At 40.2% G+C, this 17,691-nt stretch overlaps 1 long non-coding RNA gene across 2 annotated transcripts in view; it reads left to right on the top strand.

Moving 5' to 3' along the window:
- Window positions 1-14,790, top strand: part of LOC137200294 (uncharacterized) — a 44,391-nt gene extending 29,601 nt beyond the window's left edge. The window contains exons 2-4 of one of the 2 annotated variants that reach the window (XR_010931939.1): window positions 6,238-6,404; window positions 13,713-13,764; window positions 14,616-14,790. This is a non-coding gene — a long non-coding RNA (uncharacterized lncRNA). The remainder of the gene's footprint in view (window positions 1-6,237; window positions 6,405-13,712; window positions 13,765-14,615) is intronic. The other variant, XR_010931940.1, reaches the window with a different exon arrangement.
- The last annotated feature ends 2,901 nt before the right edge of the window (window positions 14,791-17,691 follow it).

Here is a 17,691-nt window from a genome sequence, read left to right as displayed (position 1 = left end):
GTGGTGTGACACACACCAGCAGAATCTAAATGGTTCATTTTCTCCTCTGTTAACATTGCAGGGGTAGAGTTGGGGGAAGGGTTCGTGCAGTGCTAGGTGTAGCAGGAATAAAGATGACGATGATGGGAGTGTTGGGGTGCAGGTGCACGAGAGCAAGGGAGGTGACCTTGGCCATGGTAGAGACCGCAGAGAGGAGCCAGCCATCTGTCTTGGGCCATGAAGAGGTGACCCAGCATCATTGTTTAGTCTGACGGGGTACACTAGGGTCACTGGGAGGGCCAGACCTCCCGGGTGGAGACCAAAATGGGGTGTCTGAACCTTATGAACACTGGCGATAAAGAGAATGAAGATGTGGAGGAAAAGTGTACCATGAATTATGCCCCAAATCTTTTTTTAAATGTTCAAGCAAGCTGTTATCTACTATATTATTTTGGGAGAGTGCGGTATGAAATATAAGAAGTGCTACACTGAGTGTCCACCTCTGTGGCCTTTCCCTTTTTAGATTCCTTTTTTATACCAGCGAAATAGCCTTTGCCATTATTATTCTGTCATTTTCATGTGGCACCCCTTAACCCTTTACCCATTTGTGAGGTATTTTATTGAAAGCACAAAGAGGAAAAGCAATTCGGATATAATTTGCTCCCTGACGCAATTCAAAATGAGCTTTTAATCTCCATTTTATAGAAACACGTCACCAAAAACTGCAATTTTTGTATCAGTGCACCCTCTGTCATATGGCCTAGAATGCTGGTAGGAAAACAATTGTGCTCCATAATACAACTTCTGTAAGTATTAGAAAAAATCAGTTGATTGGAAACCTTTTTTAACAACAGCAAACTAATTTATCAATACAAAAACTTCTCGGAGTGTTTGTGTATACACAATCTGAAAATGAGGTCCACTTTCAAAAAATAATGTAAAAAATATTATCAATTTACTTGTGCTTCAGTTTTTTATGAAATCATAGTTGTGGGATTATGTCCTCATTTTCCCTTACAACTACATGAAAATCTGCATCAATGATCTTCAATTACAAATCATCAACTAGGCACATTGTAACATGTTCTTAGTTAAGTATCTTAGGAGCTCTATTAAATTAACACGGGTATCGTAACAAGTATCATCATCTAACCTCCCATAGTTGTGAAATAAGTCTCCAAGACCTCATAGAAACATGACATTTTTGGGACATTTTTTACTGACCAATGCTTTCCTGTCCTCAGTGGTCTCCAGGGAAAGGTCCAGGACCAAATGGGGCACTCTTACCAGACAAAGACCTTTGATGAAGCAGTCGGTCTGACAGAGACATGGCAGACATGCAATCAAAGTGTTAAATGATAGAAGGGCCATAATGTCTGTCCTTTCAGTTTAATCACAACCCCATAGCTCAAGTTTTACTCCGGCAGTTTCAATCACCATCCCCGTTTCCTTTCACACAGGATTTGACCCTCTCAGTGTGCCCCTCTCAAATGCTTCATTCTAATGACAAGTTTCACTTCTCACCTCATGCTCATTAGTCACCTTTGTAAGCAATAACACCATTGCGGCAAGGTCTATAAATTCACAGGGCTATGGCCACATAAATGAGTACCTTTTTTCAGAGCTGCTGTCACATAAAGCCAGCCTAGTCTGTGTGAATATGGCCACAGTGCAGCTGTTTTATGCAGTCGAAAAATTGGGCCATTTTAAGTGTGATTAGTTAAAGGAAAGAAGAAATGTGTTATTATGTGTTAATCACACCCAACTTCAAAGGCTGAGCTTTCAACTTCCTGGTCTCCAGCTGGACGTAGCATTCAAAGACGCAAATATGAGTGAGATCAGAGGTCGTGGTGGAGCTGTGGTCTGTCTGCTGCTAAGCGGATAAAGAGTCACAGAGTAGCAAGAGCCTCATGAAAGTCACCATAAAATGGGGTTTACAGCTTTGCATAGTAAAACTGACCTCTTCACATCTCTCTACTCTGTCTGTAGTGTAATGACATCGGTTGCTACAACACCAACACATACCAGGACTAGATGAGAACAGATGAGAGGCAGGCTGTGCAGCGATGTCTGGTTGATATGACTAAGCCTGCATGGCTGATTCCTGTCACTTCCTGTTTTAACGGGAAAATGTTGGGGTTAATTGGGGCTCTGACTTCATTCAAATCAGAGCAGTCTTTGCTGAGTTTGAAGTGATCTGACCATTGTTTGACCCATAGCACAGATTTAAAATACTGCTATCCTTCTCTCCGACTCTCTTTTTCAACATGTTGCAATTAATTTTGACAAGAAAGTCAGAATTGGCTCTCTCCAAATATGAAGGGAGGAGAAATGTTAGATGAATAAAAGTCTGGTTGCCAGTGTTGCAGAAAAATGTACACTAGTATATGATTGCTATAGGGATACCATACTTTTAGAAAATCCATATACCAACACTGTACTTGTCTGGGGCCAACTGCCATGCAACCAGTGGAGACTAGAGGAAGTTACTGGAGTCCACTTTGTTTTACATGCTGATTTTTGTATGGACTAAACCAATGAAATATAACATGCCATTTGAGGTGCTGGTAGGTGAAATTTGTGACCTTTGGACGGTATCAGACTAGCTGTTTCCCATTTTTGAGCTAAGCTAACTGGCTACTCAAGCAACAGAGGCCCTGTTCACACCTGGCATTAACATTCATCTTGGGTGATCCAATGACAAGCGGACAGCTCTAAGTACATCATTTCACACCTGGCATTAGGATGTGTCTCCACATGTGTCTCGAGTGACCACTTGCAACTATGCAAGTAAACACATGTATTGTTTCCATTTGCAACGCAGTAGAGACTCTCACACTGAGCTGAAATGAAACAAGCGCACATAAATTAGGTAAAAAAACATATGTAAACATCTCTACTGTGTTTTTGCAGTAGAGCTTGGCTTTTAAATCACAATGTTACAATAGTAGAGGGCTCGGTGGTCGATGACTGTAAGCCAATAGCGATGCAACCCATTTTCACACTTTAATATGACGCTGTTGGTATACAAATGAGTACGTACTTTCACTTATGCAGCGGGTGTCAGTTGAGTAGGCAGTTCTTCAGTGTGGCCCAGGACACACTGCGTACAGAATGTGGCCATATGTGGCCCAGACTTCCTCCGAATGTGGTCTGAGCAATCAGATTTCAATGCGTCCTCAATGCATCTTGGATGCATTCACACCTGTACGGAGCTGTCCACTTGTGATCGGGTCACCCCAGATACATTTTAATTGGTTTGTTCTAGACATCCTGAATCATCCTCCATTTTTGTCAGGTGCAATTTTTTTTTAGAGGTCAATGAGAGATTGTCAGCATGTGGTTCAAAAATGAAAATTAAATTAGAGCATGCCCTGTTTGCTGTATCCACTGTGCAGTAGTATAGATTTCACTGTGGCCACGTACTGTACAGTATGTTTACATTGGGGTTTAACCCAACTGGATTTTTTAGCCTTACAGGTGCGTGGAGCTGAATTGGTTTCTTTAAGCTTACATGTCTTTGAAATAGTTAATTTCATGGTTGGAACAGAGCACCATCCCCCTCCTTATTGAGTGAAGAGGGTTAAGCCTGTATAAATGCATAGGTTTCTTGAACAGCACATACCTTTGCCATTCTCCTGCTGCTCTGAGTCTAGTATGTGTGAAATGGTGTGTGGTGAATCCCACTTCTTATTCTTTTAGCATGGCTAGCACCCTTTTTGATTTCATAGGTTCCATTACTCTTCAATCTGGACCATGCTTAAAGGCAAAATATATGTGAGGGGCTGCCACAGCGTGTCAGAGAAAAATGATACTTACTACATTTGTGTTGCGTGAGTGCACAGTGCCTTTGGTGTAGTGGCTAAAATGTGGTGTGAAAAAATATGTAAACCATAAGATAAACTATTTTTTCTTTCAATAAAATGTAAATTTGAAATATAATTATGGTGAATTCAAAGGCAGAAGGGAGAAAAAAATACCTCTATACAGTACTTGTGTGGTCTCTGGACAGTTTTACGTCTTGGATTGAAATTTATGACTGCATGATCTACCACACTGCAATCCAAGACAAGTAGTTAAATATATGAAAGCTGCACATAGTGAAGCACGTGGATGCTATCAAATTAAATCTAAAGCGTCTCGTCCATGACCCTTATGGCCAGTTCACAGATGGAGATCCATCCGAAACACACTGTGTCTTGTGACCGTAATCTTGACTTTTGACCGGGCTCATTGAACTTGACAAGATCATGACCTTGTGGAAGATGGAACATGGAAGACATAAGGTTCCCACTGACCTTGGCTTTTAGCACAAGTGATTTTTATATGCACTTCAACCTGACACTGACGGATGAAGAGCTTCCTTTTCTTTTCTTTTGAGAGAAACACACAATAATGAGAGGAGGGAGGCTAACACATACATGACATTAATCCTAGCATTAATCATATCCTCTACAAATGTTGTTTAAGTGTGTTATCTAATTTTGGCAGATACAACCATACAGAAATAGGCTACCTCCCTGACTCTTGTTGTGTGTTCAGATAAAAATAACATTTGAAATGTGTTTATGCCAAACACTGGCAAACAGAGAGAGAGCGAGAGAGAGAGCACAATATGAAACAGATGCCACCACAGATGGAGGATAAACAGGCACATACATTTCTGTTACAAAGCAGAACTGTCACTCGCGGTGGTAAATAATTATTATGTTTGTGGCGAAGTAGGGATTCGGAGCCTGTTGTCTCGTGAGTTTCATGGCATACATCTGTCTCACTGTGGAAAATAGAAAATCTTCACCACAGCCTTTGATAAAGTTTAACCCATTGAGTCAGAAATGCTCTTTTTGCCCTTTGATTTCTTCACTTGTGTAGCATCTAGCTAACCCTTCAGTGGATATAGATCAAACCTGGGGTCCTCCAGCAGCGGAACAATGTTACTACCCACCAGGATATCCTGCTGTCTGTGCTGGTGTGCTTGTACTTCATAATTATCTACTAAATGAATGAATTATCTGCCAGAAATAATTAGTATAACAAATAGAGGGGCTGTATTCCAAACAGCATTATTGTGTTGTAACTTCAGTTTTACTAATGCAGTTTTATGTGACATGGGGAAATCACTTCATCAACTACAGGTTCATCTTAAATTAACTTTTTCTCCCATCAACACAATTACACATATTCTTTTCATAATGAGTTTCTTTTTTCAATTTCATCTCTGTCTTGTGTGTCTTATTACTGTAGGTGAGAAGGCCAGTAGAAAGACTTTAATAGGTTCATCTTAAACAACCTCTGCTTTATGGCTGTGATGGGAAAATTTAATTGCCAGCACAGATATGAGATTACAGTAACAGACATCATGTATCTGTATGTGTTATGCAGAGTGTGTATATTTTGGCCACATTTCTGTGTATAGGGGGAGATGTGTGGAGTAGGTCTGGAGCTGTCACCTATTGAGAGAGCCCAAAGGGAGCACAGGCAGTGATTTACACTCTGGCAGGACACCTGCAGTTTTCAGACTGGTGTGTTATGACATGTAATCATAGATAGACTTTTGGTGTTGTTTCTGTCTCTCAGCAATATTTTGGCATTACGCCCATGCCCCCATCTCGCAACCCTGTGTGTATTGGTTTATTTGAAGCTTTGCAGGCCTTTTGTTTCGTGCAATGGATGAATTTGCCTGAACTGCTTTACATGCTATTTGTATGGGTGTTGTTATATGTATGACATTATAAAAGGACCCAGGAGGTTCCAGATGTGTGTCTCTTCAGTCAAACCCAGAGGCAGCACATACTCAGTTAACTGGAGGGATTTTAACAGCTGGCAATACATTATTTTCTCTACTAAGCCTCTATAACAAATGGAACCCACATAATTGGTAGATTCATATACAAAATTAAGGCTGTGGTTTTTGGCATGTAAACATACAGTAAGTTATGTCCATGGTCATGGCCTTTCTGTTTGTTCATCTTTCACGTCATTGTTAAATTTAAGTTTATTGATGCACATTATAATTCAGTTCCTTCCCTTTGTTCTCACAGATTCATTTTTAGTCAGTTATTGTTTAGTTGCAGTCATGAAAAATCTGTGAGTAAGTATTTTTTCATTGCACAACTAATCCAAGAATGTTTCTGCTTTTGACTAGAGCAATGGTGGTGCATTTGAGGGTAAAAGGCTGTCCATTGGCCTGTGTCAAAACAGTCTGTAACCTACTTCTATAGGTGGTTTGTATCTCTGACTGTCATCTCCTCTTTACAGGTCACTCATCATAGAGTCATGGTTTGGCTCTGACTATAAACACAGACAACACTCAACCCTTCCTCTCTGATCTGCTGACTCACCCTGCACATAGCGGACTACTCAGTCCAGGAGGGAGTGATACCAGGAAGAGTATGCTCTGTTGCTGCAAGGCTCATAGATGACAGGTACAGCAGAACCGCAGTTTTGCTTTTTTCAGCAAAGAGCAAGCACTCAGGGGTCAAAAACACCCACGCACAAATACTTTAGTGTGTAGACAAATATTTTTGTGTGTAGGTGTTTGCAACTGTAACACGCATACACCGAGACGGAGAAGGAGGGAGAGCACAGGAACATATTTTCTATTTTCCATGCCGTGGGCGTTAGACATACCAAGAGCGACAGAAATCTCGCCAAGTGGGATAAGATCATAAAACTGCAAGCCACTCTCCTCTCATTTTCAACTAAATGAATAAAATGGTGTCAGCATGTTACTGCGAGCCCCTCAGGATCCAAAATACTGGCAGGACTATAAACTAAAGCAGTTACTCCATGACAAGACACTGAATCCTCCCTCATCAAGAAACATTTCCCTTGAAATGCTGTAGCAATTGCAAAAAAACCATCAGAAAATAAAGAAGGGCTGAGAAATGTTGACAAACATGCTTTCATTTTTGGTATTTTAGACCACATAGCTGAATATCAATGTGTTTCACTTCAACTCCCACACAAAGCCGATGGGATTTGTTGTTGGTATGTAGTTCCAATAACAAAATAACAAATCATTATTACATATCGCCTTCACGGATATCATACAACATGTCACATATACACAACAAGCCAGTATCAAAATAACTGGTGTAAGTTTCTGTTAGTGCACAGTCCTATACAACACTGTAATGTAATTTTAGACATGACTTATAGCTCTCTTAGATGATGTTTACAGAAAAGATTTGAGAACAAAAATCATTGTAAACATTAATATGATGACAAATTGACAAAGCTACTAACTACTGTCAGTTAACACAACCTTAAAAAACAAAAACAAACAAATGATATGTCGTGATATTATTAGAATCAAATCTCCAGCAATGGCTGCTCTCAAATTGTGATAGTGGTCCTATATATATAAATATCTACAGTTATACACTGTGTAGGCTATTTGAACACATTCTAATTTTAGCGTTATGCTCTGGTTACCTTGTCTTGTTTGGGAGGCACTAACCAGAGAAATGGGAACGTTACACTTGGTTCTTTGTTAAATACTGTGATACAGCAGGTTGCAGAGGTGTTGATGGAGTCCCCTCGTCACATTGTAAAGGAGCCTCAAAGTCACATGCTGTGTTTAATTTCTTTTCTTCAGTTTTTCTGATCCTGTTCAGGTTTAGAAATTTCAATTATTGTCGCTTCTTCTCTGTGCTTTATTGTCTGAAATTGTACTGTCAGTTTTCTAAGTCATTAGACTTTGTGTTAACCTCAGGGGGCCCACTGGGTCAGGTGTCACTTCATGATCTGGGCACTGATGAGAGATGAGTGGAAGTGAAAGAGAGGAATTGAGAGGGGGAAGGAGTGATAATGATAAACCGGATTAAAGGACATCTAAAGGTGTTAGGTTCTCTCAGATCGGTAGGAGATGTGTCAGTTTGCAATCTGGGCAGGGGTCACTGTTGGAAAAAAAAAACAACTCCACAAAACAGTACAATTGTTACTGAAATTGGTATCAACTCAAATGCAAGAACATTTGCTGTAATGCTCTAGGTCACTTGTGTGTTATCCCATTATTGAAACTATTATAGAGATTTGCATCCAAAACTTATCAAAGCAGAGGTGACATTTGTGCACAAAATTTCCTCTTATAAAACACCTGCACTGTTTCAAAAATCCCTCAAATACTTCTTACCAAGGGACCTGTTAAGAATGCTCATATCATTTTCCTCAAGGCGGTAAAACTCTTCACTCCTTTTCTCTGCTTTTCTGTCATTTTGGTTTTGACAGTGCTAGAGGGTGCTTATAGCTGAAGGCAAGTAAAAATTGCATGCACTGGCTCTCCATGAGGCCGCACAATTATCTGGTGCTTGATAGCAGAGCCTGACTCTGACACGTTCTGTGTCACCATATTGAGTGTGAGTGCAGGTTGGGAATGGAAACTACTTCTTGAAAAAAAAAATCCTCCCCTGAAGGCACAATGCAACAGCAGCCTAGAGATCAGCTGCTGGTGAATAGCGTATTGTAGCGTGAGCTGTCATGTTAGCATGAATTGCTGATAAGACAGTCTCACACACACATCATTTCACATGGACTCATTTAGTATCATTATCAGCTAGAACACTTGACTGTTTTAACCAAGCTCTATGTGAGCTGTCTGCTTTATTGAATGAATTATTGTTTACAGTGTTTGTGTGGAGTTTGGAGGGATAACAGTGCTGGAATCGTTATTCAGTTCAGCACCATCTGTGCTTTGAGCAAAGGGAGTGAATGGGGTTCACATGATTGAGTGGCACCTGCTTGTCAGAGGGTTGCTGCAAAATATTGCTGCATTCAGAGAAGGCAATACTCCACCTGCATGCCAATCAGGCTGTCAGGCTAATCCCCTCCACCTCCATGCATTCACACACACAAATGCTCTCTCTCTTTCAGTGTTTCTTTCACAGCATATCCCCTGTAGGTATGGACACATATGCCCATCACAACATCCATTCATGCATTGACAGCGCTTGAAAACAGGCACTAATTAAATTTCGCTGTATTTACTTTGCACTCAGCGCAGCAGATATCAGTCTGTTTTGTCAGACGGATTGTCTTACCTGAGCATGTAAACTGACACTGAAGCTATTTAATGTCTGTTCACACTAGCATGGCTGCCAGCATTGATTTACCCACTCTGACGGTGTTGGGTGAGTGAAAAACAGGATTCTGTTCGGTTATTTACAGTAGCTGACATCCATAGAAACACTTGTATCAATGGAGGGAAAATGAGTAGTTTTCTGTCCGCTGTTTTTAAAGCTATTGATTCTCATCGTAGGAGATGTGAAAAGGACCTTTGCCCAAGCTTATGATCATGTGTGGTGCTGTGTGTGTGTGTGTGTGTGTGTGTGTAGGTGTACTTGCTGGAGGTGTGAGCACTGTATATGTGTGATAATACAAGCATACTCACATGCATTTCAGTGATTGTTTTTGTGTGTATGTGAGGAAATAGAAGCCTGAAAAAGGGTTATGAACAACTGTGTCTGTGATTGGAGTTCAGCTATACACACACAAAGCACAATCCGATTCTCCTGAGTATATTCTCTGATCTCTATTTTCTCTGTCATGTCAAGACAGTAACAGGTGTCTCACCTAAGGCAAAAACACTGTCTATCACTGTCTTCTTCTTTATCTCACTTTATTTATTGTTGCAGCTCTCTGGAATAAAACAGGAACATTGTAGAGAATTTGGAACCCAGGCTATGTCTCTGTCATGCTCCGCCACGGTGCCAACCTTGTAGGTATCTTTGGCAGAATAGTTTCATCAAGGGATTAACCACATGGTGCTGACTGGCTTGGATACATTCCCAGCAATGCACCCATGCTGTGCTGGCTGGATGAACAGAAGGTCAGGACATGCCATAACACTGTGTAATGCTGGGCGTTGATGACAGTGCCCAGGCAGTGCCAGGCGCTGAAAACCATATCACGTACCAATATCCGCCAAATGTCTGACTCAGCCGAGTGTATAGTGATTTTTTAATTTTTTTTTATCATATTTGATTCATCAAGGTATCACACACTGAGCCAGCACAGTGTAAATCTTTATTGCCTGATTGGATTTGATCTCTAATATCATATTCCACATCTAATGGTAGATGTGAGATCTGGCAATGACTGCAAATTGCATTGTGGAATGTGACGTTAACAGGACAATGAGATAAGGAAGCTAAATCTTGAATTATTTTTGAGGAAAAGTGTGCAAAGAAATGCATTTCTTCCCTTGTCTGTTTACATTGTGCACTGTATGAATCATCATGTTACGTGTGTCTGCCTTTCCTTTTACCTCTGTAAACCCTCTTCCCTCCTGCACATCCTCTGCTTTCTGATGCAGGTAGTCAGACTGTAAAACAATAGAGTCTTGCTCCCTTGATTAAACACTCCGAGATTAATTTGCATCTCAGCGCTGTTCGACAGTAGGATATGTCTCTCACAGGTAGCTGACATTATCGGTCTGACTCCAGGAGCCTCATGCGTATGTACTCAAAATGTAATTTAAGTCAACCATTTTTGTGAACATGATTATGAACATGATGGAGAAAATAATACCCTCATCGACTATGCAGTATTATACAGTCTGGACATTTAAATACTCCTGAATGAATTGGTTTTAATTGGTAGTTATATATCCTTGCAATAATAGAGAACAAAGCACAGCATATGAGGTTATTATTTTAAGACTTGTTTGAATTTGTGACCATAAATATACCTTTTAAGATATTTGCTTTTGTACAACACATTACATCATATTCCAACACATCCATCCATCAGCTGCTTGCAGGTCACAGTTTTCAGGCACCAGATTAGCCAAGACATCCTTTTCCAAAGCGACCTTATCCAGCTTCTCAGCACAAGATCCATCATTTCCATCTGCCCTTGATTTTCCTACGGCTTTAAAAATGCTGGCTAATCTAATATTTACAAATTGGTCATTAATACCCCTTCATTAGAGGAGATAAAACCCTGCCAATCAGACAGAAGAAAGATAGCATAGCTCTGCCCTAAATCAGTTAACAGCCTGAGTGGGTGAAGTTAATGATGCAGTCAAAACCCTTTGAAAACTGGGTAGATAGTGACATAATAAGCTATAAATACACAAGTGTGAGTAGCCATCAAAGACAGCATATGGTTTGTGTTAAAAGACTTAAAACTAACATTCAATACTTGCAATCCTATGCTCTCTGATGAAGATGGAGTAAAGAAAGTGGAAATAATCATCAGCGGAAAGCAGCATTTCTACGGCACAGCATTAAATGTTAGCTTGTCGCCAATATAGTTCGAGAAGAAATGTGTCAGCACTGTGGGATTCCTTTCAGAGATAAAATAAATCGCTTGTTACTTTGTGATGACTTGCATTCATTTCACAGAACATAATCCCATACTCCCTGATGCTTATTTCTTGCTTTTATACCTGAACATGTCCCCTTAAAACATATCCGGTGGGTCTGTCCAATACTAGGCCATACCTCAGCACATAGCATATGGATTTAAACATAAAACACATTGAGGAAAGTTGAGAAAGTGAGCTTTCACTGTGCTGTACGTGCAATTTATTTACTCGTGAACCACTTTCCATGAATCAAATAAAATCAAGATGCTCGCTAACTATGGCGTCTGTTTGAAGGTGCAGCATTCTTCTGTGCTAATTGCCTTCAGTCAGATAAACAGGATGCTTCTAAGGCATTAGACTAATAATAGTGTAAGCATGGTGAAGGCAAACACCACCTGGCAAATGTCACAGACAAGTCAAGTGACAGAGACGAGGGTCATGTTTACACTAAATCAGCAGTAATTGTGTGTGATTGAGGTAATACAGACTAATTGTGTCTACATTCATGGGATTTATTCTGTGCAAACTGAAGCATTACTCCAGAGAAGCACTTAAGCAAGACAGCATATATTTTTTATTATTTTCTCAATTGCTTGTTTGTTTCTGGAATTACAACTGTCATGAAGAGGAAGTACATTTAAACAGTATTCAGAAATCAAACTAATTACACTATAAATAGGGTTGGCCAGACGGACCTGATTTTTTTTTTCTTCCCTCCCCCATTTCTTCTCTGAAGCCAGTCAATAAACAATCTGCATAACTTTACCGCATCAATATTTAATGTGCCAGCTAAAGGTCTCCTCTCCTACAGGTCTCAGTCAGTCTGGTTTTGATGTTTACTACTTTGAAATTCGCCACAGACACAAACAGTCCCAAGGGGCTTCACTGCTCTGTGTGAGTGTGTGTGTGTAAGTCTGTGTGTATGCATATTAAAGAATGTTTATGTGTTTTTAATATTTTTTTTTATTCTACTTTGCAAGTCTGCCTTTGTTTGTGTGTCTGAGGGTGTTTCCTTACATCAGAGAGAGAGGCCTCAAAGCCCTCCCAAGCCAGTAGAAACGATCTGCTCCTCCAAATTGCTCACAGCCGGTCTATCAGTGGGGAGGGGAAAATATGAGGGTGAATTTTTTTAACGACGAAAACAAATGAGCCAACACAGGCACACAATTAGGGGGAAGTCATGGCTATGTGTCGTCTTTAGATGAGCAACATGATGGCCTCTTTACCCCTAGCGGGGGTAAAGCCCTGCCCCAGGAGATGGCTCATTAGGGCTGAAGAGGGGTGAAGAGGAGGGGCTGCTGACAGTCAAAACAGTGGGCGTGGAGAGAGGGGGTCGCTGCCACTCAGGGAGAAGAGGGGCTCGGCTAAAGTCCTTTCACATCAAGGGCCATTCTGATTCTGTGGAAGACATTAGCTCATGGTGCGACTTACTGCTGCGAAATCATCATGTCACACAAAGGACAGCTGCCATAAGGGCTGCATTAACTCTAGTGCCAAAATATTGCCTCATCACTTTGGCTGCTTTGTGTTGTTTTCTTCTTCTTTTTCAAGTTTTTGTTCACAGTTGAATCTCGCATCCTGAGAATTTTCTGACCACATTATGTCCACAGTATGTTTCTTATCAATAAAACTTTTGAACCTACAAAGAATAAGCACAAACCATATGAGGAAACATCAACATCCTAATAATCTCCCCAAGAAAGAGATATTATTTGAGTGAAATTAAGAGGGATTGTAATATCTTAGCTGATCTGACAATAATGAAACCACTCATCAATTATACTTAATGAATTGTAATGTGGAAGTGTCATTTACAGAGTTGGTCTTCATCACTGATATAATCACAAGAGGATGCATCTCATTAATCATGATCTGTCTGTGCATTTTTTGGATCCGGTTGTGTCTGAACTTGTTTAAAAGGGTTTCCGAATCACAATTCAAACTCTGTAGGATTCAGCAGAACAAAGAAAGATCATTGTAAACAGGAACTGTACATAGAGGCTTTATCTGATAGTGAGACTGGGAGCATTACTGTAAGGAATAAGTGAATGTGATCTCCATTACAAAAGCCTTTGTTCATCAGGCACGGCAGCCTTTGGTCCCATTATGGGACTGCACATGTGGCACACTCCTGGGTCTTTAAAAGCTGGAAGAGTGCCACCAGATGGTTAAGAGCAGAAGTGAAGATGTCATTTTCCACCCTGCGTCTTTTTTAATGATCCATGACAACATACTGTATCTCATTACAGGCTCTCACATACTGTACAGTGCATAGACGTTATTTAATTAAAAGAAAAGTATGAGGTAACTTAATCAACAGTCCCTATACAGTGGTTTAGATTTCAATGTCTATGTGTTAGTGAAGACAGAATTGCTCTCAACTGCACATGCGCACTGACAACTTCTGTATTTGACTTTTTAGGCTAAGCTGCATCCTTTATGACTGCATAACAACAGAGATCTCCCCATGGAAAGTAAGTCCCTGATTTCCTGATGCAACACTAACAATTTGTCAAACTTTCTCTTTGGAGATGACCGCCATGCTTTGATTCACTGTTGATCAAAGGAACTAAACCCAGACTGATTCATTTGTTTTCTGTCTCTCTTGTTGGAATACCCTGTGCGCCTGTATTCAACGGAATTTGCATACTGGGTATTAGCTTTGGAACAAACTGGGCTTCACACAAACAAGCGCACACAGCTTTATTTAAGCAGCTAATTGAGAATCGAGTAAGCATCTCTAATCTGTTTAACAAAAAGAAATAGTATTTTCTCATCTAATAAATATTCTCAGTTTAGCTAATTAAAAATCCAAACAAGAGTATTGAGTTTAGCGTGAAGTAAGACTGACAGGAGTTTAGTACCCGCATAATCACGCCACACAGAGCCATGTGGAAAATAACATCAGAATAGCTTTTTTTTTAACTTGTCATTTGAAGCTTGCTTTTAAAAAGTAGTTTCCAGACTTCCATGGGGGAAAAAAATCAGTCTCATGAAGATATTACCAAAAGCCATAATAACTACTGTTGGGTTTTGAACAAAGGTAAATTTACACCATTCAGCTTAAGCGCCTTCTGTGTTCTTCTCACACCCTCATTTATAGCTCATCATGAAATAGAAGTGACGTTAACTAAAGTGTTAGGTAAGGCCTCTTTTTGTTAAATGGATGTAATGTGTCTTTGTGACTCATATTCTGATGGACACTGCATCTACTGTGCATCAAAGCTAAGTGCTCTTTGCACAGCTTTTAATGACCATGGATCTGTAAAACCATTTATGATTTTGGATCCGCATTTTTCTTAATTCATCTCTTGGCTTTTCGCAGGTGAAGGTGGAATGCACTTAACAGCACAGATGTGTCAGTGCAGGATGATAATCTCACAGGAATAACTCACTATGCAACAACATGTGATTCTCACATCCTTATGCACTGACTGAAAATAGCCCTAACCTCTCGTGCATGAGATATGTTTAAAAAATAAAAAATTGTCATGAAATCAGCTACTTTCAAGGGTCCTTTTCAAACTAATGTTTCAGCAACCCAATGGTCATTTTTGCTGTTTTCTTGTGGTGCACCTTCAAGGACACACACTGCACAGCAAGTTTATGTCTCACACTCTCAGTTCCTGACCTTGGACAAAATGGCTACCACCTCTATCAATCACCACCTCAACCAAGAACAGGAGAAAATGATGCCACTAACAACATTATCACAGCACTTGTTCACATCTCATTGATTTGACAAAAGCCATCACTCAGCAGTGTCAGTCACATGGTTCACTGCTCTGTTAAAGGAAGGATGGGCAGCACAAAAGATCAGATTCTATAAAACCCCACTGATAGGGTTTTTAACGTACAATTTCTTTTTACCCTCTGAAATTAAATGTACCATGTGGAGATTTTGACCTTAAGTAGTACTATGGAGCAGTTTGAATGTACATGTGCATGAGGATGCACATGCACGCACACGCAGGTGACATGATGTACATTCCTGCCAATCACACTATTCCACTGATCGACAGGTGCCAAGAAACGGATGCAAATACGCCAACAAAGGCAGGAAAGAGGAATACTCCTAGCTAGAACACATGGATGTAAACAATGCAGGTTTTCAAAATGTTTTAAGAAAACTCTATAAGGCACTTTTGAGAAAAATAACTTGAAAAAATGTTCATGATCAGAAACATTTTACAAAATCATGCAATTCAAAATATTACAAACTATGGCCTCAAAAATGTCCATAGAGTTGAATCAACATCCCATTGACAAAGCCAACAAACACTGAACATTATCCTCTTCACAAAGGAAGTATTTATTAGGGCATTTTACTGTATCACATTAGACTGTAAGCTATTCCTGTTATTTTGTCCACGCCCTGCATCAACATCAAGAATCTGTTTCTCATAAATGATTGTATATCTGAGTGTTTATATAAGTGAGTTCTGCAGGCTTTCTGTATCTCTCAGATACTGTGATACTGTAGGTCCATTGTTCATATGAATAATGTATCTTTGAGATGATATTACTCCAGTGATTTTGTATTTCCACTGACATAAAGTTGGAGGGCTTGCAAGACACAGAAGAGGCGAAATCGATGCAGCAGAAGCCAAGAAATTCAGATTTTTAGTCCCTAATATGGTACCTATGCTTCCCACAATGCAGCTCAGTAACATCTTATGTCAGACCCTCCCTGCCTAGTGAATTTCCATGTCTTTCAAATTTTAGGTCCCAAGTTTGTAACCCAGGCTTTTTGTTATATATTTGAGATAACAAGATATCCCTGATGACATAGGGTTTTTTTCTCCTCCAGAGCCACAGAAGACATTATACAAATGTTCTTCAGGCCGAATAGTGCGCCTTGTTTATAGTGTCGGGGAGAGTACACCACATTCCTAAAACAACAGAGCTCTCCCTTCCACTTTATAAGACAGATACTCTAATTAGCCTGTCAAAAAAAAGAAAATGCCTTTAATGTTTTTATTAATTATTGATCACACTAGAACCACCGCAGCCATGCTCCATCTCTGACATATAGACCGCATAGCGCTCTGTTTTCCAGCGGACAGTGGCACGCCCCTATCCCCTGCGGGATACTGATGTCACACTATTCATCATCTCCTATTGAGAGGCAATGAGGGAATGGATTCACCTATGAAGGTCCCCAGCGGTAACTCCCTAGACATCCCTTGCCGCCCTCTCGTCCCCTCTGTGGTGTCCCAGGGGAGGTTTCAATTAAACAGCCCGAATGTTTGGGACATTTTAATCCCCCTTCCATCTCGTTTATCTCTGCGCCCACACCTCTGGAGCCCAGACAGTGGAAGAGTGCATCCATGGATAAAACCATCTCTCTGTTCACTTTGTGTACTTCTCCTCTATATGGAGATTAGAGGCACAGTGTGTACGGGATTAGTCTTCTTGTGCATATTTAGAGGCCATACAGAGAGTGTCTTATTAGATTCTGTTTTGACACCACTGGTTAGCATTAAGCCTCGGTAGATTGAAACAGGACTGAAGTAAAACTTGTTTACCAGAAAATTAATTGGTTGTGAATGGCAAAATTACTGGATAAAGATGTGATTTTGAGCTCAGTCGTCTACTTTCTGTCATCCAGTTCTTCTTAGGGGAAAAATACTGTCAGGGAGCAGCTACTTAATTTAACTTTTCATTATAAGGAATTCACTTGGTAGACATTCTGTGTTTCTTCACTTGACTGCACTGGCAAAAGTCTTGTTCATGCTATTTTAGTGCGGTACATGACTTTGGAGAATTTGAGGGGAAATAACAAGATGTCTGTACTTTCAGCCTATGAAAGGGTGGTTTCAGACCTTTTCTCAAGATTTAATGTTAAGATTGGTATGTTTGTGAGAGGGAAAAAAATGGATGTGATGACCTTTAACAATCAAAGTGAATAGCCATCATTCTCTTTTCAAAACGTATGCTAAGCTTGGCTTCGATTTGTGTCTCATATAATTGACTTTGCGGTTTTACAGTGCGTGTGCTTGCTCTGCATAACCAGTCAGAGACAATCTTTGGCCGGCAATTTGCCGAGAAACAGCTTGTTAATGGTCAATTGATTAGGGCTTAATGGGAGTATTGATCTAGGTGATCTAGAATGTAAATTTTTCATCCAATGTTCTGAACTCAAACAGGATAGCTGGCACGTCTCTGCAGGTCATGTGTTAAATGTACATCATTAGTGTTCTGCTTTCAGCTTCTCACTCAGCTGCCAACCCAAGCATGAGGAGATTAGGGCAGAGGAAAATTAACCTGAGCAATCTTCTCCATAATCATGTAGTTATACAACTATCAGCGCAGTTTTGCATGATGCTCATTAAAAACGATCTGCACTCCAGCGCTGTCCTGTCATCATGCATTTTAGAAAAGCTGAATCATTTTTGATG

This window comes from Thunnus thynnus, chromosome 16 (assembly GCF_963924715.1).
Source record: "Thunnus thynnus chromosome 16, fThuThy2.1, whole genome shotgun sequence".
In the NCBI taxonomy this organism is placed as follows: Eukaryota; Metazoa; Chordata; class Actinopteri; order Scombriformes; family Scombridae; genus Thunnus; species Thunnus thynnus.
Note: the sequence above shows the minus strand (reverse complement) of the source record. Positions and strands in the feature narration are given on the sequence as shown.